This window comes from Callorhinus ursinus, unplaced genomic scaffold (genome assembly GCF_003265705.2).
Source record: "Callorhinus ursinus isolate GAN/ISIS: 27379988/994484 unplaced genomic scaffold, GSC_fseal_2.0 scaffold4, whole genome shotgun sequence".
Classification (NCBI taxonomy): domain Eukaryota; kingdom Metazoa; phylum Chordata; class Mammalia; order Carnivora; family Otariidae; genus Callorhinus; species Callorhinus ursinus.
The window spans coordinates 102898570-102922994 of NW_027397066.1; the positions used below are offsets into that span (position 1 = coordinate 102898570).

The window sequence follows — 24425 nt, forward strand, 5'->3', positions numbered from 1 at the left end:
ATTAGAAAACAAATAGGAGAATCTGTACTTAGGAAAGAGACAATCTTGTGTGGAAGACACAGTGTGCACACATACAGAAAAGACCCAAGGATGCTTCCATGTGGTGAGTGTAATGGGCTTGAAGGCACTTTGTACATAGGAGAACACAGAGAACAGAGATGTGAAGTCAGAAATAGCTAAGCAATGCATGTAGATTCAAGTCAAGGAAAAACTCTATTTCAGGTAGAGGCAAGGAAGAATAGGGAAGGCAACAGTCAAAAATTCAGAAGTATTACAGGAAACGTCAGGTTCTTTCTTTCTTCTTTTTCAACTTAAGGGAGACTGAATTTTAAAGCAATCTAGTTTAAAAACAAGTTGAAGTTAAGAGAGAAGAGCATGGAACCTTCTAACAGAATCAGACAGACACAGACAGGAGAGAGGATGGGTACTAGTCAGGAACTTCCATGTTAGATCTTCTCCATCTTGGAAGTGAAGTCATCCCTGATTCTAGTCAGTTCACTGTTTTAGGTTTTCTGCTGAGGGGCGCCTGGGTGGCCAGAGGGTTGAGCCTCCGACACTTGGTTTTGGTTCAGGTCATGATCTCAGGGTCCTAGGGAGAGACCCTGCTGCTCAGCAGGGAGTCTGCTCCAGATTCTCTCTCCCTCCTCTCCCTCCGCTGGCTCCCTCTCTGTCTAAAATAAATGCGCGCCTGGGTGGCTCAGTCGTTAAGCGTCTGCCTTCGGCTCAGGTCATGATCCCAGGGTCCTGGGATCGAGCCCCACATAGGGCTCCCGGCTCCACGGGAAGCCTGCTTCTCCCTCTCCCCCTCCCCCTGCTTGTGTTCCCTCTCTCGCTGTGTCTGTCTCTGTCAAATAAATAGATAAAATCTTAAAAAAAAATTAAATCTTAAAAAAAACAAAAACCAAACACTCTTCTGCACAGTGGCCTTCTCCAGCAAGTGGATGTGCACCTTCTCCTTTCTTAGGTTCTCTTGGAAGGCCAAGGCCTCTTGGGGCTTGCTCCAGACATGGGCAATCTTCTCATTTACCGGCTTGCCTTTATTTCCTTTGTGGGCCCTCAGTGCTTGCTATCTCTGGTCTTCGTTTTTTGTTCTTACCATGTAATCAGGGTAGTTCTTCAGCAATCCTTCATTGGTTAGGAAGCATTACTTAGTGAGTAGCCTTTGCTCAACTCCTTTAGTTGCGCAAACACCTTTGAGGGGTTGGAGAAAGATTTTTCCATGGAGTTCACGTCTGCTGCTCAGGTCTTTTGGGATCTTGTGGATCTCGGCTTTGGCAAGTTCGTTTTGTCTCTGGGCTTCCTTCCTCGCCTGGTACACAGTCTCTCAAACCCGTCCATGCCATGAGCTTTCACATCTGCCGGCACTTTACCCGGAGCACCTCACACTGCAACAGGGTCTTTTTGAGTAGCTTCTGCGCAGGGTTCTGGTCTTTCTGCTGTACTGCAGCCGGTCCACAATGGGCCGCATGCACAGCAGCCGGTCCCGGGGCGGGAACACACTGAGGTGGACGCAGCACAGGAACCCCGGAGCTCCCCGGGGACTAACTTCCTCCAGCCTCTGTTCAGGCGGACTTCCGGGGCCGGTGCACCCGCCTCCCACGCACTGTCTCAGTGGCACCCGCCAGTCTCTGAGGGCTGTTGTTCAGGAATAGCTGAACTTGAGGTAAGCGGCCATTTCTTCAGGGCCAGCTTTTTAAAGACGAAGTCCTAAACCGCTCCAGATAATGCCCCTCGGCCGGGTGCCTAGAACCTCAGGTCCTCCAGGAAGTACTCCTCACTCGGGTCTGAGGCAGGTGCGGGCCCCGCTGAGGGGAAGGGGGCGCTGGGTGGGCCATGGGCTCACTGACGCATGCCCATGCCCCCCGAGAGCATGGTTCCCTCCTCGCCCACCCCTCCTTCGGCCCCCACGCGGGCTGCACCACCAAGGTGCCATCTGTTGGCTTAGAGGTGAGTCATTTGTGGCGGGTGGCCCAGTGCCCAGGGGCTGGGCTACAGGCCTGGTCGGCCGGCTGTCGCCACTTTCTGGGGGCCGGCCTCTGTGCCACCACCCCCCGGGTTAATGTTGACCTAGTCCAGTTTGGAAGACCTTGGTGGGGGGGGCGTGGAATGGGACCCTCGCCAGCCTCGTCGGGTGGGCGTGGGGGCTTTCCTGCCTCGTCTTCAGTCTCCTTGAGGGAGGTTTGAGGCCGGATCTCTTCCCCATTTCCTTGTGCTGGAGGCATCATCTAAAGTCAAATTTGAGCCTTCCGGGGCCACCTCTCAAAGAGTCTACCATTGAAGAGGTCACCAGCCTCTTTCTTCCGGGGACTTAGGGACAAGGCCCCTCCAGCCTTCTGAGGGCTGATAGGGGTGGTGGTTTTAGGACCGGATGTGTCCTCCTGGCAGGCTGGGGCTTCCTGGGTTTTCGAGGGGTACTTCTCTGAGAGGCACATTTTCTTAAAGCAAGAAGTCATATTGAACAAGAAAGAGAATACGTTTTTGCATTTCCTTGAAGGTTGGCAGAGGGGTTTAATTTAATTGCCTAGCAATGAAGTGCAACTGTTAATTTAAAGGTAAGTTGCAAGTGTGTGGTGATGGGAAATACTTTTGGAAAAGATAATTCTGAATACAGAGGAAACGAGTGAGGACAACATACTCTGTAAAAATCTCTAATAGTCAAGGGGAGAGTGAAATAATGCCTACAGAAATAGCAAAAACTGATTTAAAGATATTGCAAATAATAGGAGAAATGCGGTGATACATTAGAGAAAGTGAAAAGGTAAAAACCAATATAAATCTGATATGCCTATAATTCAGAATTACGGGAGGAGCCTTGAAGATGATGAGGACTTTATATCGAGGTGAGGTCTGAGAGTCTGGCCTCAGCTTTTGAAGTGGTGACCTCTGGAGTATTGATGTGTTAATTGGGCATTCCAGTAGTGAACTCTTGAAGCAACTGGAGCAGAAGTGAGAGGCCTTATATGATTCAAGGCAGAGTCAAGAAACTTATATCTATCAGAAAAAGATTTTTTTGTATTTATTATGGCTCAGGCATATTTATTTAGAATTTATTTTGGTGTTTAAATATTTGCCCTATAAAACAGATATTGTTTTCCTAGAAATGAAGGTCGGTTAGTTAGTCAGCTATTACCTTCTTCTGAGGTATTGGAAAAATAGTTAGACATACTCGTTGCAATGGGAGTCCCTTCAATTCATAATATTTTGCAAAATAAAAATAAATAAGATTTTTGTCTTATAGTGAAAGCATTAAGGTACATAAAAATTATTAGGAGAAACTTTACCAGTCCTTAAAGCAAGAGGGTTAATTTTCCATATTGATTTTTTTTTCACATCAATTATAAACTGGGGGATATCCTGCCATGTGATAGTTATGTCTAGTTTCTGGTGTAAATTGGATATAACTTTGGGAGCAAGGACATTCTTCAGGCAATAGTAATTCTATTTAAGCCTGTGTTGAAAATATCCACATTAACAAATATATGTTTAATAAAATAATATGTTTCTCAAAAACCTATTTTTTAGTATCTTGACAGCAGTCTTCAGAGCCTTAAAGGGAAAGGTCAAGGGTTGGTAGATAAATCACATGTGATAAATACACTCCAATGGGTAGAATTCCCTAAGTGTGTAGATTCTTTCTTCACACTATTCCAAGGAATTTTTGACATCTCCATTTTTTCCTAGTTCAGATCACTGTTGAGTCCAGGTTTCAATAAAAACAACCAGGCAAACAAGTTAGGACCACTCCCAGCTGCTTGAGCTTGCACACTGAATTCAGACACTCTGGCAAATGCACGTATGTATTGATAAATTCAGCTCAGTCTGAATTTTTTTTCCCCTATTTGGTCTAGTTTCTTGATAATCTATTTCTATATGCATCCTTCAGATTTTTCTATTTATAAAAATTATATATGTAATAAATATAATGTAATAATATGATAATGTAATAATTATATAAATATATACATATATAATTACAAAACATGTTACTACAAAATAGTTACTTTTAGATGTATAAGCCCATAAACCCTCTCCTTTCAGATTTGACTTTGTAATTGGTCCTCAGGGCATTCTAGAAACTGACTATAGTTAAAGGCCTGGATGAGAATGAGTGTTTCATGTTGGCCAGAGATGCTGGTGGGAGTTAATGTATTAAATTGGGTACCAGATTTTAGTGGGGAGACCAGAATCCCCAAGGGTCAGATACCAAGTAATGGGGCAGAGACCTTAGTTACTGAGGCAAGGAGGGAGAGCTTATCTTTTTTTTTTTTTTTAAAGATTTATTTATTTTAGAGAGAGAAAGAGCACAAGCGAAGGAATGGCACAGGGAGAGGGAGAGAAAGCATCCTCAAGCAGACTCCCTGCTGAGGGTGGAGCCCCACGCAGGGCTCCACGAGGGGCTGGATCCCAGGATCCTGAGATCATGACCTGAACCAAAACCAAGAGTCGGTCGCTTAACTGACTGAGCCACCCAGGCACCCCTGGAAAGCTTATCTTAATAAGCACATGACTGGATGATAAGCCAAACGTGTGACCTTTCAAGATATTTGGCAGTGGTCACTTGATCACCAGGTCCCTAAATCCATGTCAATGAGTAGCCCTCTAAGATCCAGACTGATCTGTATAAACACAAATCTAGGTCTCTCTTCCCTTTTTCATGTCTTTCCTCAAATGTCACCTACTCTCTGAGACCATCCGTGCTATCCTATTTCATATGTACATACCCCTACCCAGAACTTTATATTCTCTAGAGTACATGGTCTGTTTGTCTCCCTTAATATAATAGGAGCTCCTGGAAATAGGAAAGTTGAATATCCCTGAGAATGGACTTAAAGCAGCTCCAACATTAGTGAGGCATCTTTGAGGGTATACAGTTTAGGGGGCACTAAAAAACTCAGTAATCAAGATAGAAAATATTTTAATGCATAATCAGAAAAACATTGTTAGTGCCAAAGAATACATGACGAATAAAATATCAATATTTTAAAGACAGGATTCATAAATTCATATTGGAAACTGAGGCAAGAGAAAAAAATCAGTAATACTGATACAGTAGTCTCTGATTTTCACAGTACAGGGTGAGCTGCTGCACCTTATTCTCATACCAATAAGAAAGAAGCACAACGTTTTCATTACATCTTTAGATTTTGGAGGGGACGTGTACCTCATTTGGGTGTATTTCTCTGATCCATTACCGGATTGCTACCAAAGCTACCAACTTTCAGTCAAGTTCAGAGCAAGAGAAGTTTCCCACCTGGTTCTGGCTATTGATGCAACTTATGTCTTGAGGAATTGTTACTAATAGGTTTGTGATAAATAAAGATGTCCAGGAAGTTTGTAGCAAACCCTGATAAAAGAATAGCAGCAGAGGCTCTGGGTATTTGGAGCAAAGCCACTAATTATTTGTCAAAAAGTCAAATGATTCTTTATCTCTGGATTTTGTCAATGTCCATCTCCTAATTTAGAGACAGAAATGCTGAATACAGGTTTTTCCAACCTTATGTGCAGTTAGGATGTGTGCACATGAATTAGGCTCTGTCAGTCAGATACTCTGATCCCAAACTTTGATTCAGGATCTAATGACTGAAAGAAATAGGTGCCATGTAAAATTCATTTTGCTATCGGAAGAGGAAACTTTAGTTTCCAGGGCCAATAGCTGAAGTTCTAAAGACAATACTAGGGTCTGTTTGGTGATAGCAGCAGTGATGGTTTCATTGGACAGTTCTGCATTATGGTGTCAATTCTGATTATGTACAGAGCTTCTAAACCTAGTTCTCTGGCCTTCCTAGAAGTTGTGTGAGCTGTGCAGTGTACTTTAATTTATTGTTTCTGATTTAAATTATCAAGAAATTATTTCTGTTAGTCACAAAAAGCTTTGACTTACATACCTGTGTTTGGATCACACCACATGAAGAATAAATGTCAGTTTTAACCTTCAGTGAAGTAGTTTGGCCTATTAAAATAAAATATATTTATTCCCGTAAATAATGCTTGGAAACTTCCTCATGCATGTTTTAACTTGTTACTGTGCATAGTGATTTGCACATGTAGTGTGAGTTACACAAGTACTGTTGGTTGAATGAACAATAAGAATATGACTCATGCCATTAAATGAATCACCTCTTTTGATATATTCTAGATCCTTAACTTATCACCTATTCTATACAAACAAAAAGGAGTAGTGAATATTTGAGCAAAGTTAGAGAGGTAGTTATCATTATAGCACTGAGTGATAACCTGAGACAGGTGAACGTATATAAAATAAAGAAAGTCTATTTTCCTTGGAGGAGCAGACCCTATTTATTTTCAAGTGTGGTCTAGAATCTAAGATATCTTTTGAAGCAATAACCAAGGCCATCAGAATTGAGCCTCTCTGAGAAGTTGACAATTGTTCCACAGTTCATTGTGGTTCACTAGGTATGAAGAAGCTTTGGAAGCATCTGGGATGAAATTGAGGTCATGAGTCCCTGCTTAGCCACAGATGCCCTTTTATTCTACCGGCCTCTAGCAGATCCCTGTGGGCTTTCTCAGTGACTAAATCTGCCTGGCCTGGCATTCCAAGGATGGTGTGATTAAAAGGGAGAGATGCCAAGAAGAATAAAGGATACCAGCATGGATATTGAAGGCAAAGGCAACTTCCTCAACCGTGCATGAATCCATGTCTGCTGCTTCAGTGGCATATGCATTTTGTAACGAGTGAGGAAGTTGTTTGGGGAATATCCTAAAAATCTTAGTTAAGATAGAGTATATTGATTTCTTTTTTTTTTTTAATTTTTTATTGTTATGTTAATCACCATATATTACATCATTAGTTTTTGATGCAGTGTTCCATGATTCATTGTTTGTTCATAACACCCAGTGCTCCATGCAGAACGTGCCCTCCTCAATACCCATCACCAGGCTAACCCATCCCCCCACCCGAGTATATTGATTTCTATTTGCTCTTTTATGTTAGCTGTGGATTTTAGTAACAACAAAACTTCAGAGGCTGTAGAAACTGGTTAGTGAAGCTGCTGGTCAAGTATGCCAAGGGAAACAAAACACGCAGACTAGTCAATACAGATGTTCATGGAACTTATAATGTGTTTCTCCTTCAGTGTCCTGTTTCTTTCCAGGGGATGAAACACATGGCGCCATGTAACTAGAGAGTTGAGTGTCCTTCTTCTTTCTCCTCAGGGCAAGAAGAAACTAGTTTTGTAATACAACAAATGCTTTAATAGGCTCTGAGCTTTAGATAAGTAGGATCTAGCCCCTAATAGCAAGGGCTTTTAGCCAGCAGTTTTAAGAGCAAAGTTACACACTGTGAGGAATAACGCAGGTGGTATATTCACAGGTGTGACAAGCATGATAAATGCATCTTTTTTGAAATTTGACCCCCAGAATAACAGGCCTGAGGGTGGCTCTGGCTCTGGCCTGCTTCTGACAGGAAAAAAAAAAAAAAAATGTTTTTCTTTACACGTGCAAATGGCCAACTTTAATCAGCAGTGGGTTCTTTGGGTGATGTTTCTGCAATTGCCAACCCAAGCGAACCTCTATCTCCTCAGTGATAATCGGGTCGCCAGAATAGAGGATAATCATTGGAATTCAAAGCTGGCATCAGAGCTGAGCGGTGTCCTCCTGTGTCCTCTTATCCTTGCCAGCGCGATCAAATTAGTTCTGTTAAGAGCTTGCCAAATGGGCCAGCCTCATAAACTCTTCTCTCTTAGAAAGGAAATGTAGACGCTCATATTGATTCATATTGTTTTTCTCCCCTCAGTGTGATCTTGGGAACCTCGCCAAGGGGTCTGATGGCTGTCGTCTGAGGATGCCATGTGAAGTCTTTAATAAGCTGACATTTCCTGTTTCTCAGCTGCCATGTCTGAAAGCCAAACCAAATAGTGTTTGGGCTCTTTAGCTCCCAGACTCTGTTTGTGTCTCTCTCTCGTCCTTCTCCTGACCCAGTTCTCAGCCCTGCCCGCCTTGCTTCTCCTCAGCCCTGCCCGCCTTGCTTCTCCTCAGCCCTGCCCGCCTTGCTTCTCCTCAGCCCTGCCCGCCTTGCTTCTCCCCAGCTCTGCCCGCCTTGCTTCTCTGCCCAGCTTGTGTATATGTGCAACACAGAGGTCCGAGGGCGGGCTGTGATGTCGGCTTCGTTGTGAGACTTTGTGAGCTCTGCGGGCCTTAAACTCTCATTTTCAGTGTCTCTTATTACATTACAATCAATGGCACAGTATATTTTCAGACCTAAAAATGAAAGTCCTGTAGAAGATTTTCAGAATTTGATGTTGTTTCTTCAGAGTCTTATTTTGTTTCTTAAGAATGGGAGTTCATTATACTGGCAAGGCTACTGAGTTAATAGATGGGTCACTGCTCCCTTTTAGGGTAGCAAATAGTGCATCTAGACTTGGGCAGGCATAATGACTCTGTGTGTGGCTGGGGGTCGAACGAGGGGAAATGTGAAATACAAGGAAAATCTAGGTTCTGATTTCCTTCCAAGATATAATGGTAACGGCTACTATATAACATCTTAGCCAAGGTATCATAATTCTAAACTGCAAGCAACTATCATTTCCCTTAACACTTTTCACCAGAAGATCTTTAAAGAGAGATATTCAGATTCTTCCAATTCCCTTATTTTCTTTACTCTTTTTTAAGTGCTTTTTCAAAAAGTGTCAGGAAGTATATATATATACATATATATATATTTTTTAAGATTTTATTTATTTATTTGACACAGAGAGAGAGAGTGAGAGCAGGAACACAAGCAGGGGGAGTGGGAAAGGGAGAAGCAGGCTCCCCGCTGAGCAGGGAGCCCGACGCGGGGCTCTATCCCAAGACCCTGGGATCATGACCTGAGCCGAAGGCAGACGCTTAACCGACTGAGCCACCCAGGCGCCCCTGTGTGTGTGTGTGTGTGTGTGTGTGTGTGTATTTATTGCAGTGAGAAATTAGCATTTCTCTTGAAGATAACTATTTTTCCAGACTAATTGAATCTGATTCCTCCTTCTATGTGGCTTCTTTGGGAAATCAGTTTTTGCTCAATGCAGCAGCATCAGCTGAGTTACTGAATAACTCACATGCTAATTACGCTGGATAGTTTTCTCTAAATTTATAGTCTGATCCGCATTGTTCTTTTTTTTTTTTAAGCATTTGTTTTGTTAGAGTAGCAAACCAAAATGCTTGAAGGGTCCAAAGAAGTAACATAAGTTAGTGAAATTAGTTACACAAAAAGGACATTGAACACTCAACATTGGGGTTTGTAAACAGTAGGCAGGGGCAGTTGCAAAGATCTATTTGTCAGCAAATACTCATTTCTGACTTCAAAAAGGTCTATCTATACATAAGAGAGAGAACCCTGTTCCCCAGAGGAGAGAAATGATAGGAAGAAGGCTGACAGGGAGCTGTATGGGAAAAGATTTAGGGAGTGGCCACAGACCTAGATGGACCTAAGAACAGAACAGATCAGAAACAAAGGAACGAGGCCAAAGCCAGTCCAGTAGATGAAAGTTACCAAGATTTACTGATTATTGAGGCTCAAACACCACGTGGAAACGGGACTTATTTCTGGATCAGGGATCCTGAATCTGATTATCCATGAAGAAGGCTTAAGTAAGTGTGGCCCACATGGGCATCAGGAGTGACAGTTAAGCAGTAGGATTTTGGGTGGGTAAGCTGTCACTCATTTTCATATTTGACTATATGAGTGGGTAGAGGAGTGAAGCAGATATATTTTTATTGTTTTTTGGTCTTATTAGCAATTTAATATATGTTAATTCTTTAAAAAAATAGAAAATGAAGAGGAATAGAAAGAAGAAAAAACAATTACCCAGATCTGTATTTCATACACATCCCATATGCATTTTAAACTCAATATAGCTTAAACTAAACTAACTTGCATCAAATGTACTCATCAAAATATAGTCCTTGGTCTTAGTTAATGATATTGCTATCTAATCACCCAAACCAAATAACCAACATTCATGATTTCTCTTTGTCTCTTTCCTTAGTCACCTCCAACTTGTACTAATTTAATTGTCTAAATCCTGGAATTATTTCACTTCTAATTTCCCTGCTACTGCTTCAGTTTGTAGGCATATTATCTCTCACACAAGTGATTACATTTCTCTCATTGATCTATCTGCAGTAAGGCTCTCTCCCCTAAATCTATTTCAGTCAATATCACTGGTCTATCTAAAACACAATGTTGATTATATTTCTCTCATAAATGCACTTTAGTCTTTTTGTTAATTGCCAAGAAGTCACAAACTAGCTGCCCACATGCTTAACATATCAGCGCATTATGTATTGTTTGGCCTAATCAAAACAAATAAATAGAATATAGAAAAGCTTGCTAGAAAAGAAAATATTGCTTCCTAGAAAAGGAAATCGGATTGCTTACTTAGACTACATTAAAATCAAATACTTTCGATTGTGAGAAAACAACACTCAAGAGAGTGAAGTGGCAAACCACAAGGAGGAAGGAGATATTGGCAATTCAAATTTCTGGCAAAAGACTCATGTTCAGAATATATAAAGTTCTCCTAAAATAATTTTAAACGACAGCCAATCTAATAAGTAAAACGAGTCACAGTCATTGCTCAACAAACATATGAAAGGGGACTTGAATTAAAACGGTCAGCTACTACTAGCCACCTATCATAATAGCTAAGATGAAAATTGCAAAGGTGAAAAGAGAACATGGAGCAATAGTTCATACACTGTTGGTGGGAATGTAAACTGGTAAAAACCGCTTTTACCAATCCACTGTATGGCAGTATTCTGTAAGCTGAATATATGCATATTTTATGACATTGCCATTCTACTCTAGATACACACACAACAGAAATGCATAAAAATATGTATTAGAGACAGCCAAAATGTCCACCAACAATAGGATGGATAAAAAAAAAAAGTGGAATATTATACAGCAGTGAAAGTAAATAAATTACTGTTATATTTCAAACATTAATGAACCTTTTTAAAAATGTAATGGTTGGTGAAAGAAATCAAATGCAAGAAGAGTCTGTGCTGTATGAGTTTACCTATGTACATTTGAAAACCATATAAAACATCCATTTTGTTAGATCAGTAGTTACTCTTCAGACATGGGATGGGTAGTGATTAGAAGGGAGCTCAAGGGGACTTTTTTTTTAAAAGATTTTATTTATTTATTTGACAGAGAGAGACACAGCGAGAGAGGGAACACAAGCAGGGGGGCTGGGAAAGGGAGAAGCAGGCTTCCTGCAGAACAGAGAGCCCGATGTGGGGCTTGATCCCAGGACTCCGGGATCATGACCTGAGCTGAAGACAGACGCTTAATGACTGCGCCCCTCAAGGGAAATTTTTAACATACTGGTAGCATTCTATTTGGATCTCACTGATTGTTATATGGGAATATTCACCTTGTGAAAGTTCATTGAGCTTCATACTTTAGATCATTTTTCTATCTTTATTTCTTTCAGTAAAAAGCTGTAGAAAGTATCATTTAAAAAATAAATAAATGAATACAGGCACACACTTGTAATAAGCAGAGAACTAATAACCGTTTCTTCTTGCTTTTGGATTATTTTTTCTTAGTATTTAATTCAATTTACATTATACAATTTGTCTTCACTGATTTACTTTCTTACATATGTGTTACACTACAGGGCTTTCAAGGGCCTTGACATGATCTTTTTCACCATGCATTTTACAATGGGAGAAGTACCCATTGAATCGCTGACAAATTACTTAAACGTGCTGTCTTCTCTATACCGTATTACCTCTAAAAGGGGAATTTTTTAACCCATTAACATTTCAGTACCCACCTAATATAATTATGAAATCTGTATTCACAGGGATTTTGTCACTGATTTGTTTTCACTGATACAAAAAGGTGAATTATTATAAAAACAAATGTTTTGACTTGGGTCCTATATAACACAATATTACTGAACGAATTAGAATATATATCATGTCATTTTTGTCACTTTTTTTCTATGTATTAAAATAAGAAATGACAGGTCAGTAAATAATCAATGTGGTATTTATCAAGAAATGAAGAATGTAGAACATTAAAATCATTGTATATAGAACATACGTAAAAAGTAACTACTCTGAATTGAAGCTGATCAATTTGAGATTAATACATGTCCATTGAAAAATTGAAAAAAAAGTTATGGGCGCCTGGGTGGCTCAGTTGTTAAGTGTCTGCCTTCGGCTCAGGTCATGATCCCAGGGTCCTGGGATCGAGGCCCACATCGGGCTCCCTGCTCAGCGGGGAGCCTGCTTCTCCCTCTGCCTCTCCCCCTGCTTGTGTTCCTTCTCTCGCTATGTCTCTCTCTGTCAAATAAATAAATAAAATCTTAAAAAAAAAGAAAAATTGAAAAAAATTAAGCAAAACTATACTTGCATCTAAGTTTATTTAAGAGGAAGAAATCCCTATGCAATTATACCCTTCCTAGGGAAAGAGTGAATTTCTGGGAGCTGTCAGTGAAAACCTTACCATGAAAAGATATTTTTCTTATTGAATAAGAATATGTTTATCCCTATTCCTGACAATAAACTTTAAAAATATATAAAGAGGGCCCCTGGGTGGCTCAGTTGGTTAAGCAACTGCCTTCGGCTCAGGTCATGATCCTGGAGTCCCGGGATCGAGTCCCACATCGGGCTCCCTGCTCGGCGGGGCGTCTGCTTCTCCCTTTGACCCTCTTCCCTCTCGTGCTCTCTGTCTCTCATTCTCTCTCGCTCAAATAAATAAATAAAATCTTTTAAAATAAATAAATAAATAAAAATATATAAAGGGAATTTAGCCTGAAAATTAGTGTATAAAGCATAAAAAGTCAGACATAAGTACTGAGAAATTTTGAAGGAGATGGTAACACGTAAGGATCAAATCCTACTTATTGCATAAATCATGTTTTATTTGTAGAACTTTGTGAAACATTCGTAACAAAATCTGAGACTCACCTGGTTCTAGTTTCAAATAAACCTGAAATTCAGGGAGGTTCAACAAAAGTTTTGCCAAGGTTCATGAACTTTCATCAAATGTGTGTGTGGTTTCTTTTGTTTTTTTGTTTTTTTTGGAAGTTGGACTAGTCAGTTTTCACCATGTTTAGACTAGATTTCTTTAAAAAATAAAAACTTGCAGGTTAAAGTCAAAGGAAGTTAAAATGCAAACATTCTTATTCTTACTTTTTATCAACATAATCTGGTGCAATTTTTTTTCTCACTTTTTTTTTAAGTTGTTAAGCCAATTTTGTCAGGGCAAAAATATACCTTAGTTTGTTCTTCTATCTTTTCTGCATAGAAAACTCACCAGTTAGTATTACCTTGATGCTACTTTTCATGAAAAACCAGTAGCCGTGAACATAAGTCCATTTATATAGTAATATTGATACCAATATTTATTACTCAGTTACTGTTTTAAATACCTTACAGGTATTACATAATTTAATTCCTACTGCAGTTCTCTGTAGAGACAGAGGAAAGACAGACAAAACTAAGATTTAGGGAAAGGTTAAATAATTTATCCAATGTCATGCCCCTAATAAGTTGCAGAACAAAAAACTTAACCCAGGGGAAATGATTACAGAAACGGAACTCTTAACTGCTATACTATCATGGCAGTCATGGTTAGCTACCTACCCAATCTGTTTTCCTCTTTTTTTTTTTTCTCCTTAAGATGTCAGCAATGATGGCTGAGCGTAAAAATAGAAAGAACCTGAGCCTTTGACTACTTCGTTGATCCCTACTGGTTCCTCCTTCTTCTAGACTTCTTATTAATTGAGAAAAATAAATGCCTTTACTTATTTAAGCTTTGTATTCATTTCTAAAGGGTATAATGCTATTGCTTTTCACACTGGCCTATCATAATTGTAGTGTAAAAAAGATAATCAACTCAATACCCAACACAAAATCTAAATGTACTTACTGCTCGCTAAATTAGGCAGAGTTGTACTCTTTTTTTTTTTTTTTTTTTTAAGAGGGGAAGGGCAGAGAGAGACTCCTAAGCAGCCTCCATGGTCAGCATGGAGCCTGACAATGGACTCAGTCTCAAAACCCTGAGATCTGACCTGAACCAAAATCAAGAGTCAATTGCTTAAATGACTAAGCCACCCAAGTGCCCCGAGCAGAGTTGTACTCTTAAGGCACAGTCTTTCTGAGAAAGCAGAGAGCTAATTTTACTTAGGGGGTTGGGAAGTTTGGTGTTCAAGGATTGATGGACTTTCAGAAGCAAGAGTAGAATTTAGGGATTGGTTGATATATTTTTTTTTTTTTTTGCTACAAAACTGGTTATTAGAACAAGACTATCACTGACTACACGACTTGTGTAAATACATGCACTTAAGTGAGGCTGCTGCTAGTTCGCTGACTTCAGAAACAGCTGCTTGTTACTGATTGGCTGACTTTCCAAGATTTGATAACAGAACAAGTTTTTATTTATTTGATGGAATATTTAAAAACTTGGTTCTGGTGGTCATTTGTTGCTATGGCAAAGGACAATCAGCCCTTTCTTCAGAGGATATAATTGTTCCTCAATAAGATTGATACAAATAGGAGGCAAACCACCTAGAAGTCCGTCATCCAGGGGTTCTTAGCTAGATTTTGAGTTATCTTTATTCCTGTATTTTGAACTTGTAATAAAGGTTAAGGGGCATCCATATTGTTTGGTTTTTAGAATATAACATACTTAATTCTCATTTCATACAATTGATGTAAACAGCCCAGTTATGTAAATAGAAAACTCAAGTGTAAATAGAAGACTGAAGAATTACTTTTATTAAAAATACTCAGATATTTCTGAACTCATTAATATAATTAACATATGTTTTCAAACCTCAAAAATAAAATGTTTATTAATTACTTAGTCTTAGAATAAACAAGGAACTGTGATATGTAATGTAAATGGAATTTTGAGATATTTTAACATTCAAAAGATGAAATAAAAGTCATTAAAATTTAGCTCTGATATACAATTGTTTCTAAAGTGGGCATGTATACTAATTTTCACTTAAATCTATCAATATATGTGCAATAAATATGTAACTGTGCACTTTCAGAATAACTAAATTTAGTGTACGAAACTAGCCTAGAAGAAATCATTTTCCAAAATAGTATGTAGTATAGGATAATTTATGGCATATTTTGTCCCTGAAGGTCACCTTGATGTGTATATTGTTTTTAGAAAGAAGAATTTCAAATTGAGTAAAATAATTTTGTTTGAATTTTCAGTGAAAGCAATCACTTAATATAACATACTATTTTCCTAGAGTATATAAAGGAACTAGGTAATACACCTAATAAAATTTAGGTGTATATTCTCTAATAAAATAAATAATAATAAAATAAAACTACATTTATAAGCTTTGGAAATATTAATTTGATTGCAGTTAAACATTTGTAGTCTGGATACAACATGTTACTTTGAGTCTCTGCTCTAATATCCCACACTGTGTCTGAAGTAAGTTGACTTAATGAGTAGTTCAGGCAATATGAGGCCATTTACCTATTTTGGTCCTTTGAAATGGGTGTATATATTTCTATGTCAGATATTCCATTTTCAGCCAACTTTGCTGTATTTCAGATTGTAGAGAAAGATAATTGTTTATTAGTGATGATCTGTGAGAATGACTAAAACACACAGGGAGAAAAACAGACTACTAGCATGACTGGACTCTTCCTGAATAAATCTTTGAATAAGTGACAATTGATGGAAATTAGTACAAAGAGGAATAATTCATTATTTGAAGGCATAAATTATTTCTTGAAATGCTCTGGTGTTCATAATAAAGATGCTCTAGGCTTGAGTACCATCTGCATGGTACATGACATTTGTCATAATTACAAAAATATTTAATAAACACTTAATAATTTTGTTCCAATTCTGTTTTCTAATTAAGGTGCAAGCAAACACCAGAGATAAATGTATATGTGAATGTCTGTATACACATTTCCTTACATGACAAAAAATTACAACTTAGAAAAAAATAAATATTATTTTGATTCAGACTCATTCATGTCTTTGGGGCAGCATTCATAAATAGGAGGTATAAGACATATGGGCCATTTTTAAATCCTATCCTGTTTTCATTTACCTTTCAATTCCACATTACAGATGGGAGTATTTAAGAATACTGTATACAAATTTGAATACACTTAAATTTTATTATTCAGAAAAATTATTGGGTATTTAAAGATGACCTATATAATTCAGAATCAAGCTAAGGACAAATGTTCACAATTTTAGAACAGCAGACTCTGTGACAGCCTTCAGACTTGAGTTTTAAAACTTGAACATTATGCTAAGAGTTGTGTTGTTAGAACATTTTCTATGGCCATGAAAATTTAGGATAGAAGGCATATTAAATGGTTAATAAGCCATCCCTCAGTGGAGCAACTCTAGAAATTCACAGCTGCCTGAACATGAGTTCAGTAAGGTTTATAATAAGAAAATTATAGTTATTTACTCAGGAAATGAAACTAGCCAAGTGGCAGGATAGATCTCTAAAACAGATGCATCACTTTAGTCTGCTATTTATTGCATGCATATTCACATTTATCATGGTTTCCTATCTGCTTTGTAGTTCAACTCTGACAACTGTAAATCAACAGAAAAGATGAGACACAATGGTAAATCAAAGTGAAGAACAAATACCTAATAAGTGGAAAACATGCTTCGTATTGTGGTTACAATTTGTATAGCATTTAATAGGAAAATAGTATAGCTTCTGATTATGACAAGAGTATAACCAATAGCATTTTCAAAATCACAAGACCATTTAGTTATTTGGCATAACTACATAGAAGGATAATTAATGTATGGAAACTATCAATTGCATTGTGCCTATTAGTAAGAAGACTTTTTAAATGAAATTCCTTAATCTTTAAAGCTATTTCTCATTCATTCACTTAATTAATTCCTGGTTTTGGTACAGAATTCATTTTTTATTGGTCAGTCCTATCGCAGTATCTTGGGTTTCATTTGGAATCCTACGCTTGGCTAGAACATTCATCAAAACTAAAAACATTCTGTTCTTGATAGTGATCCAATTGCTTAGTCTCTACCCTAGAGGATTTGTATTAAATATAATACTGTTGTACACTACAAAATTTCTCTTGGTTTAAACAATGCTTGAAACATAGTCTGTATGTAATACACCAAAGTAAATGGTGGTCAGTCACATGTTCTTGAAGACTTCAGGTCTGTCAGTCTTTGATTTAATCACAGTCAGTATCTGTACTTGCTTTGTTTTACACAGGAGAAGTGCTCTAAGCATGCTGCTGGCTCGGTAAAGCTACAGAGTGTACTATGTGGCTTATTTCTCAAATATGTGGAATCATTAGTATCAGCATAAACTAGAAAAAAAGTAGTTTTAAATCCTATCCTAACATGTCTTCCCTTTAGGACCTGAATTTTATTGCACTAAGTTGAGACCAAGACAAACTGCTGTTTTGACCTGTCCTGAGGATTCAGCACATGTCCTTCCAGGATTTTCTGTTTTTTGACAGGCTTTTTTACACTTTGTTTGAAAAATACAGCATAAGCTTTGCAATAACTTGTGAAATGAAATCAGTGCAAATACTGTCTGTATAAACTTGACAAGTTCAATTCATGCAAAAAACTAAAATGTCAACAAGGTCCTGGTCAGAAGGTTACAACATTTTCCTGCTATAATAATAATAATTATTTTATCTCTCTTAGCAACAGATTATGTCTTGTATAAGCTAAATAATTCTTTTGGAGGCTGACATTGAGATGATTTAATGCATAATAGGGCTTGTGCTTGTTAAACTACAAAGAATTAATCCCACTAGATTTCACAAATAGCACCTGCTCAAGCCTGCTAGAGTTGTCTGTCTACATGGAATGCATCAAGCAAACTCTGGCTGAATTATCAAAAACTTGAATGTTTGCTCTAAAATAAACCTGCTTTCTTTTTTCCACTGAGTATTTGTTTAGAAATTAACCCTGAATTAGCCAATTTCAAATGACTAAGTAATTACAACATGATTTTAACCACTGTGAGATATACAATAAGTAGTATTAATTGCTCTGAGAGTCTCCTAAAATATCTTTTAAGAGGGACTCAGAGTCTTCTACAGTAACTGTGGATACAATAACAAGTGCATCATTAGGTATAGATGCACTTGTGAAGAAATATTAGCCAAATTGTTTTAAGGAATTTTGCAGGTTTAATAAGAAGCCTTTTTCAGTTCATGTGGTAGATTGATCTTCCTTGTGTGAACTCTCTCATGTCTCTTGTTAAAAGGGCACTAATCCCATCATGATGGCTCCAGTCCTTATGACCTCATTTAATTCTGATTACCTCCCAAAGGCCCCATCTCTAAACACCATCCCATTGGGAATTAGATCATCAACATAAGAACTTGGGGGTGTGGGGCATAAACATTCAGTTCATAACAGTGCATGTGTGTATATTTGATAGGAATATAAAGATTAGAAATAACAATTTATCAATGAGAATAGGCTTTCAAAATACACTAATCTTCAGGGTGTTTAATAAAAAGTCATAATGTTAGAGCATTTTTCTTATCTTTCATATTTCTTATTACATAAGCCATTATTTTTCTTTACAGTAAATATTGTTCCTTTTCTCCCTAAATCTTTGTTACAAATCCTCATAGTAGTATTTATTAGTAATATTTTTAGGGCAAATGATCCAGTTACCGTAATACTAGAATCTAATCACTGATTAGGCAGATTAGAGAATTCCAGAACTTTATACCTCTACAAAAACAGCTAATAAGCTAGCAAAAACGGTCATAATCAACTTTTTTAAAACTCTGGAAACTTCTCCAACAGTTACCATACCCAGGGTAAAGCTTAATGAAGAAAGAAGTTGCTTCATTGCTCCAGCATTTTAAGTTCCTGCTCATTGTTCCCACTCCTGGATCAGTGGTGGCTGTGAGGATGGCAGCCTGAAATGCTGGTGCAGGTTGCTAATGCCAGAGGGAGCGATATAGACCTTATTCTCAAATAATTGTGGCTGTAGGTTTCAACCTGCCTGGCAGCTTCTTGAAGGACCAGCACAAGGGCTTGCCATTGTTCTGCCTGATTTGGAATATTCCCAGGGTTAGGATGGCTTCCTGGAAGGTGTTTGCAGAAAGTATACAAAGGCTAAAGTACCGGCCACAGCAGCCTGGGGTAAGGGTTTATAGTCAAGACAATGGACAGATCAAAAAGGCAGAGAAAAGAGATATGTGAGGGAATAAGAGCTTTTAAAAGCTCCTCCTTGTGTCAGATAATCAAAGAGGCCATGTACATGCCCAGGGCTGGACACACGCTCAGAAAAGGCCTAAGAGAACCTTAAGCTGTTATCTTTGGCTCATCTTCAGGCTCTGCACAGGCACAAGTGAAGGCCAAAGCAGAGTTGTTAATAGTCTGGTTAAGTTATTGAAGGAGTCCCCCCAAACAGAGACAATGTATAAAGACAGAGGACGTCTTTTTTTTTTTTTCCCTTCTCTCCCTTTTTTTTTTGCCTCCAAAGTTTTAAGGGAACTATATTAAAACACTAGCTGACCACAAAGCTAGAAGAATACAGATTTCAGTGGTCACACATAACAAAAGAATATAGACTATACAAAAACAGAAAAGTCACTAAACAGGGACGCCTGGGTGACTCAGTCGGTTAAGGGGCTGCCTTCGGCCCAGGTCATGATCCCAGGGCCCTGGGATGGAGTCCCACATCGGGCTCCTTGCTCAGCAGGGAAACTGCTTCTCCCTCTCTCTCCCTCTGCTTGTGCATTCTCTGTCAAATAAATAAAATCTTAAAAAAAAAGAAAAGAAAAGTCACTAAGCAAACAAAAAAACAACCCACAACAAACAACGACAGTGCTGGGGAATGAGAATCTGATTTCCAGAGCTGTTACATAATAATACTCAAAATGCCCAGTTTTCAACAAAAAATTAGAAGACATGCTAAGAAAAAAGAAAGTATGGTCTATTCATGGGAGGGGAAAGACATTAATAGAAAGGGTCCCTGGAGTATCCTGGGCATTGGACTTACTAGACAAAAATTTTAAATCACTATTTTAAATATGCTCAAAGAGCTAAGTGAAACTATGGACACAAAATGAAAGGAAACCAGGAGAATCATGTCTCACCATATAGAAAATGTTAATAAAGAATGTCATGAGTACACTGTGAAGGCACACACACCGAGTTGTGTCTTTCCACAATGTCAGCTTTATTCAATCATAAAGCAAAGTTAAATCACAATTACAAAAGCAGGTTCAGGATTCCAAACTCAATGACAATCACCATGTGATTAAACTTAGCTTCTTACACAGCACACAGAGCAGGACAGAAGACAAACCACACAACTAACAAGATAACAGGAGGGTGTAGGAAGTTAACGAAACAAACGCAAAGTCAGTCTGTGTCCGTGCATTGAGATAAGGCCTCGGTCTGGTCCTGGTCAGCTCTTGGCACATACTGCTTCTGATATTCAAACAGGGAAGGATCTTGGTTCTATTCGGAGATCATTTGGGCAGAGCCTCCAGTGGCAGTTGCCTTTTTCAAGTGGTCAGACATAGAGGGGTCAGGTCTGAAGAGTCTGAGTTTGCTGCCAAAATCCTTCCCTTTTTAAAGGGATTTAATCGGTTTTGGATCCCTGCAGACCTCCTCTGGTTCTGCTTGTTATCAGTTCTGGGGTGTCAGCTGCTGTTGGTCCTGGCAATATCTCCTTGCTATGGTACCTTAACCGCTTGTGTCATTGCTTGACACAGGCCCCTTTGTGACAGAGGCTCCTGCTTGACATGACAGACTCCATTTTACTCTCTACAAAGAGGCAGAATTTTTTTTTTTTTTTAAGAGCCAAATAGGGTGCCTGGGTGGCTTAGTCAGTTAAGCGTCTGCCTTCAGCTCAGGTCATGATCCTGGAGTCCCAGGATCAAGTCCCGCATCGGGCTCCCTGCTTAGCGGGGAGTCTGCTTCTCCCTCTGACCCTCCCCCCTCTCATGCTCTCTATCATTCTCTCTCTCTCTCAATAAATAAATTAAAAAATCTTAAAAAAAAAAGAGCCAAATAAACATCTGGAGCCTAAACATACAATAAATGAAAGGCTCACTAGAGAATTGCAATAGCAAATTTGAGCAGAAAAAAGAAAGAATTGGTGAAATTGAAGATAGATCAATTTAGATTATCCAGTCTGAGAGGCCAAAGCAGAAAAGACTGAAGAAAAATGAACAGAGTCTAAGAGATCTATGGAACACTATCAAGTGGACCAACATATGCATATGGGAGTCCCAGTGTTAGAGGAGAGAAAGGAGCAGAATGAATGTTTGAAAAAATAATGGTCAGAACATTCCTTATTTGATGAAATATGTAAATCTACACATACAAGAAGCCCAGAGAACTCCAGGCAGGATACATTTAAAGAGATCCACAGTAAAACACATTATAGTCAAATTATTAAAAGCCAAAGTGACTGCATCATTTTACGTTCCCACCATCAATATATCAGTGTTCTGATTTTTCTATATCCTCACCAACACTTGTTAATTGTCCCTCTGTTTTATTATAGCATACTGCTGAATGTAGAGTGATATCTCATTTTTTAAAATTGCATTCCTTAATTGACATTGAACATTTTTTCATGTATTTATTAAGAAAACTTCTTAAACTGCCAGGTGGAGCAATACATAACAGCTTTTCATCAAGCTTATACGAAGATGATTCAAGTAACCTTTAAATGAGACATTCATTTAGTCCCCAAGTAGAATCAAGGAAATTCTCATATCTATCCTGCTGGCAAAACTGGACCTGAGGAACTCTGTCTTTATGTGAGGACAAGCTGATGAAAACAAAACAAAACAACAACAACTTAGAGCCTATGAAGAAATCCTATAGAAGAAAAGAAAAGAAACATCATCCAAGGATCCAAGGGGAAGCATATCTCTGGGGTGGGGAGATTTACTACAAAACCAGTATAACATTTTGGAAGCTGTTCTGCATTTTTGGTGTGATATGAGAGGGTCTGGACTCTATAAAGTAAGAACGGAAGACTACAATTTGAGGACCCATTGAAATGAAAATGCGAAGAAAATGAAGATCTCCTTTTGAGGTAATAAAAAAGCTTACATGGCACTACAGATTATTGGCAAGGTGGAGAACAAACTTAAACTCTCCTTGAATTAATTGAAAAGTGACAGAGTTGTGAAATAATAAGATAGTTTATGGGGCTTAAGGAAAGAGACAGGAACCAACAGAAAAATTATAAGCATAGCTAAAAAAGAAACTTAAACAACCTCTTAAAAGACACAGTTCAGATGATATTAACAGGTCTCCATGTCACTATTCCCTCAATTCTTGAGAATTTTAGCTCCTGGCTGACTTTACCTCTGAGTACTACTTTACTGCTAAACAATGGAGTGATTCAGAACTCAAGCTTTGAACTTCTTTGCATTAATTTCAATCCAATAGTATGCCTTAAAAATTATCTTCATGTTGCCCAACCCTAAACTCCAAACTCAACATCTTACACAGATATTTAATGAGTAACTCAAATTTTGGAAACTGATATACTGGTTTATTTTCACTCAAAATCCACCTTTCCTGCAGTCTTTCTCCTATCCCATGAGTTGCTTAGACAATATAGTAATCAAATTTGGGTTTTAAAAAAGATGACTCTGTTAACATCATGGATTAAAGGAGAATGAGAGCAAATTTGAGGTTACCAGTCACAAAGCTAGGGAAAACATCTGAAACCAATGAGTAAGATTATCTATATTATTCAAAAGCAAAATGGTTGGAAACTTTTTTTTAAAAGATTAGATTCTTACTGTACAACAAAATAGATCTCAAATATATTTAACAACAAAATGGAAAAATAGAATCATCCAAACCTTTATTAAAAGTGTGCTGCCTCCAAGCAGTATTGTCTTATATTCATTTAAAAATTAGATTTTCTAAGAATATTTAACAACATAGAAAAGAAAATAGTAGAACTAAAAAAATGAAAGATACAAAATTGTATGTTACACTATTGTATCAATCCAGTATTTTCATTTTTCTCTTTAAAAATGCACCAAAATTTACAAATTAAAAGTATGCCTCTGGGTAGAGTATTTTGGTTTAAACATTTTCCCCCACTATTCTTTCCCAAATTTTTTATTTTGAATTTGTATTAATTTTAAAATAGAAAGTTTGCATTATGTCTTATAAGAGAAACAACTTTTTAGAAAAGGATTTTTTAAAGGCAGATTAAATAGAAATATAATGAGCAATATTCCCAGAGTATTCCATAATAGTGAGTAAATTCCCAACAATACTCTAGTTAGGCCAATGTTATGACCTGGTTAGGGATGCTCAGGGAGAGTTTATAATCAATGAATTAAGGTTATTGGAAGTCCTTGAGTAGGTGTCTTATTAACTTTAGAATTAACTTTTGTGGAAGATAATGAATTTCTTCAATTCCCATCATTCTATGAATGAGAGGTAGGAACACAGTAAGGAAAATAGAAAAGCTTTCCCTGCCTTCAGGAAGGCTAGATAAAACCAAAAGTGGCAATTTAAATTCATATTCCACTTGGAACAATGGTCAGTATTCATTATATTTTAGATTCATGGAAATTAAGATAGTTTATTTTTGAGAATCTGGTGATAAGTGATGTGGTCTGAAGTGCCAGGGTTAAGAGCCAACAGCCAAGAAAGAATTCTTGAGACATCTTTGGTACAAAACGTGGTTTTATTAACGCACAGGACCCATGGGCAGAAAGCGGGGCTGCACTGGGGTTGGGAGGAATGGTTGATTATATACTTGGGAGTTGGAGTAGGTAAAGACAAATGGAAATTTCCAAAAGGACTTTCACACACTAAAGAAGACTCACAGGATCCTGGAGGCCTAGATATCATCAAGCTAAGGTGGTTTTTCCTTCTAGCAAAGCATTAATGTTAAGACAGTTAGGAGTTTCCGGAGGAATGTTATGCTCTGCCTGACTCAAGTATTTGTCAATGGGCTGCAGGTTATAAGGACATTTAATTTTATCTATATTTCTTTTTTGCTTTTTTTTTTAAAGATTTTATTTATTTATTTGACAGAGAGAGAGACAGCAAGAGAGGAAACACAAGCAGGGGGAGTGGAGGAGGGAGAAGCAGGCTTCCCGCAGAGCAGGGAGCCCAATGCGGGGCTCGATCCCAGGACCCTGAGATCATGACCTAGGAAAGGCACACGCTTAACGACTGAGACACCCAGGCGCCCCTCTTTTTTGCTTTTGTTCCCCACATCAATGAGGAAAAATATGAAGATCAGGAAAAGGAAGCATAGCTCTCTATGGGTCAGGATGGGGAGAAATACGGTGAGTTTACTTTAGGTAATTCATTTCTGAAAGAATATTTCTTCTTGATAGTGCAACCTTCAAGGCACACTGCCTTCCTTCCACATGTTCTGAGACGTAATGAAGAAAGTAGATAGGTATAATTTAGCAATCAATTATGATTAGCAGATAAT

At 38.1% G+C, this 24425-nt stretch overlaps 1 long non-coding RNA gene across 1 annotated transcript; it reads left to right on the top strand.

The window, feature by feature from the left end:
• Nucleotides 1-1596: 1596 nt before the first annotated feature.
• LOC141372494 (uncharacterized) lies at nucleotides 1597-7960 on the top strand. Its single transcript, XR_012377758.1, has 4 exons — nucleotides 1597-1663; nucleotides 2495-2552; nucleotides 3682-3793; nucleotides 7754-7960. It is a non-coding gene; the product is annotated as an uncharacterized lncRNA (long non-coding RNA).
• Nucleotides 7961-24425: the final 16465 nt, after the last annotated feature.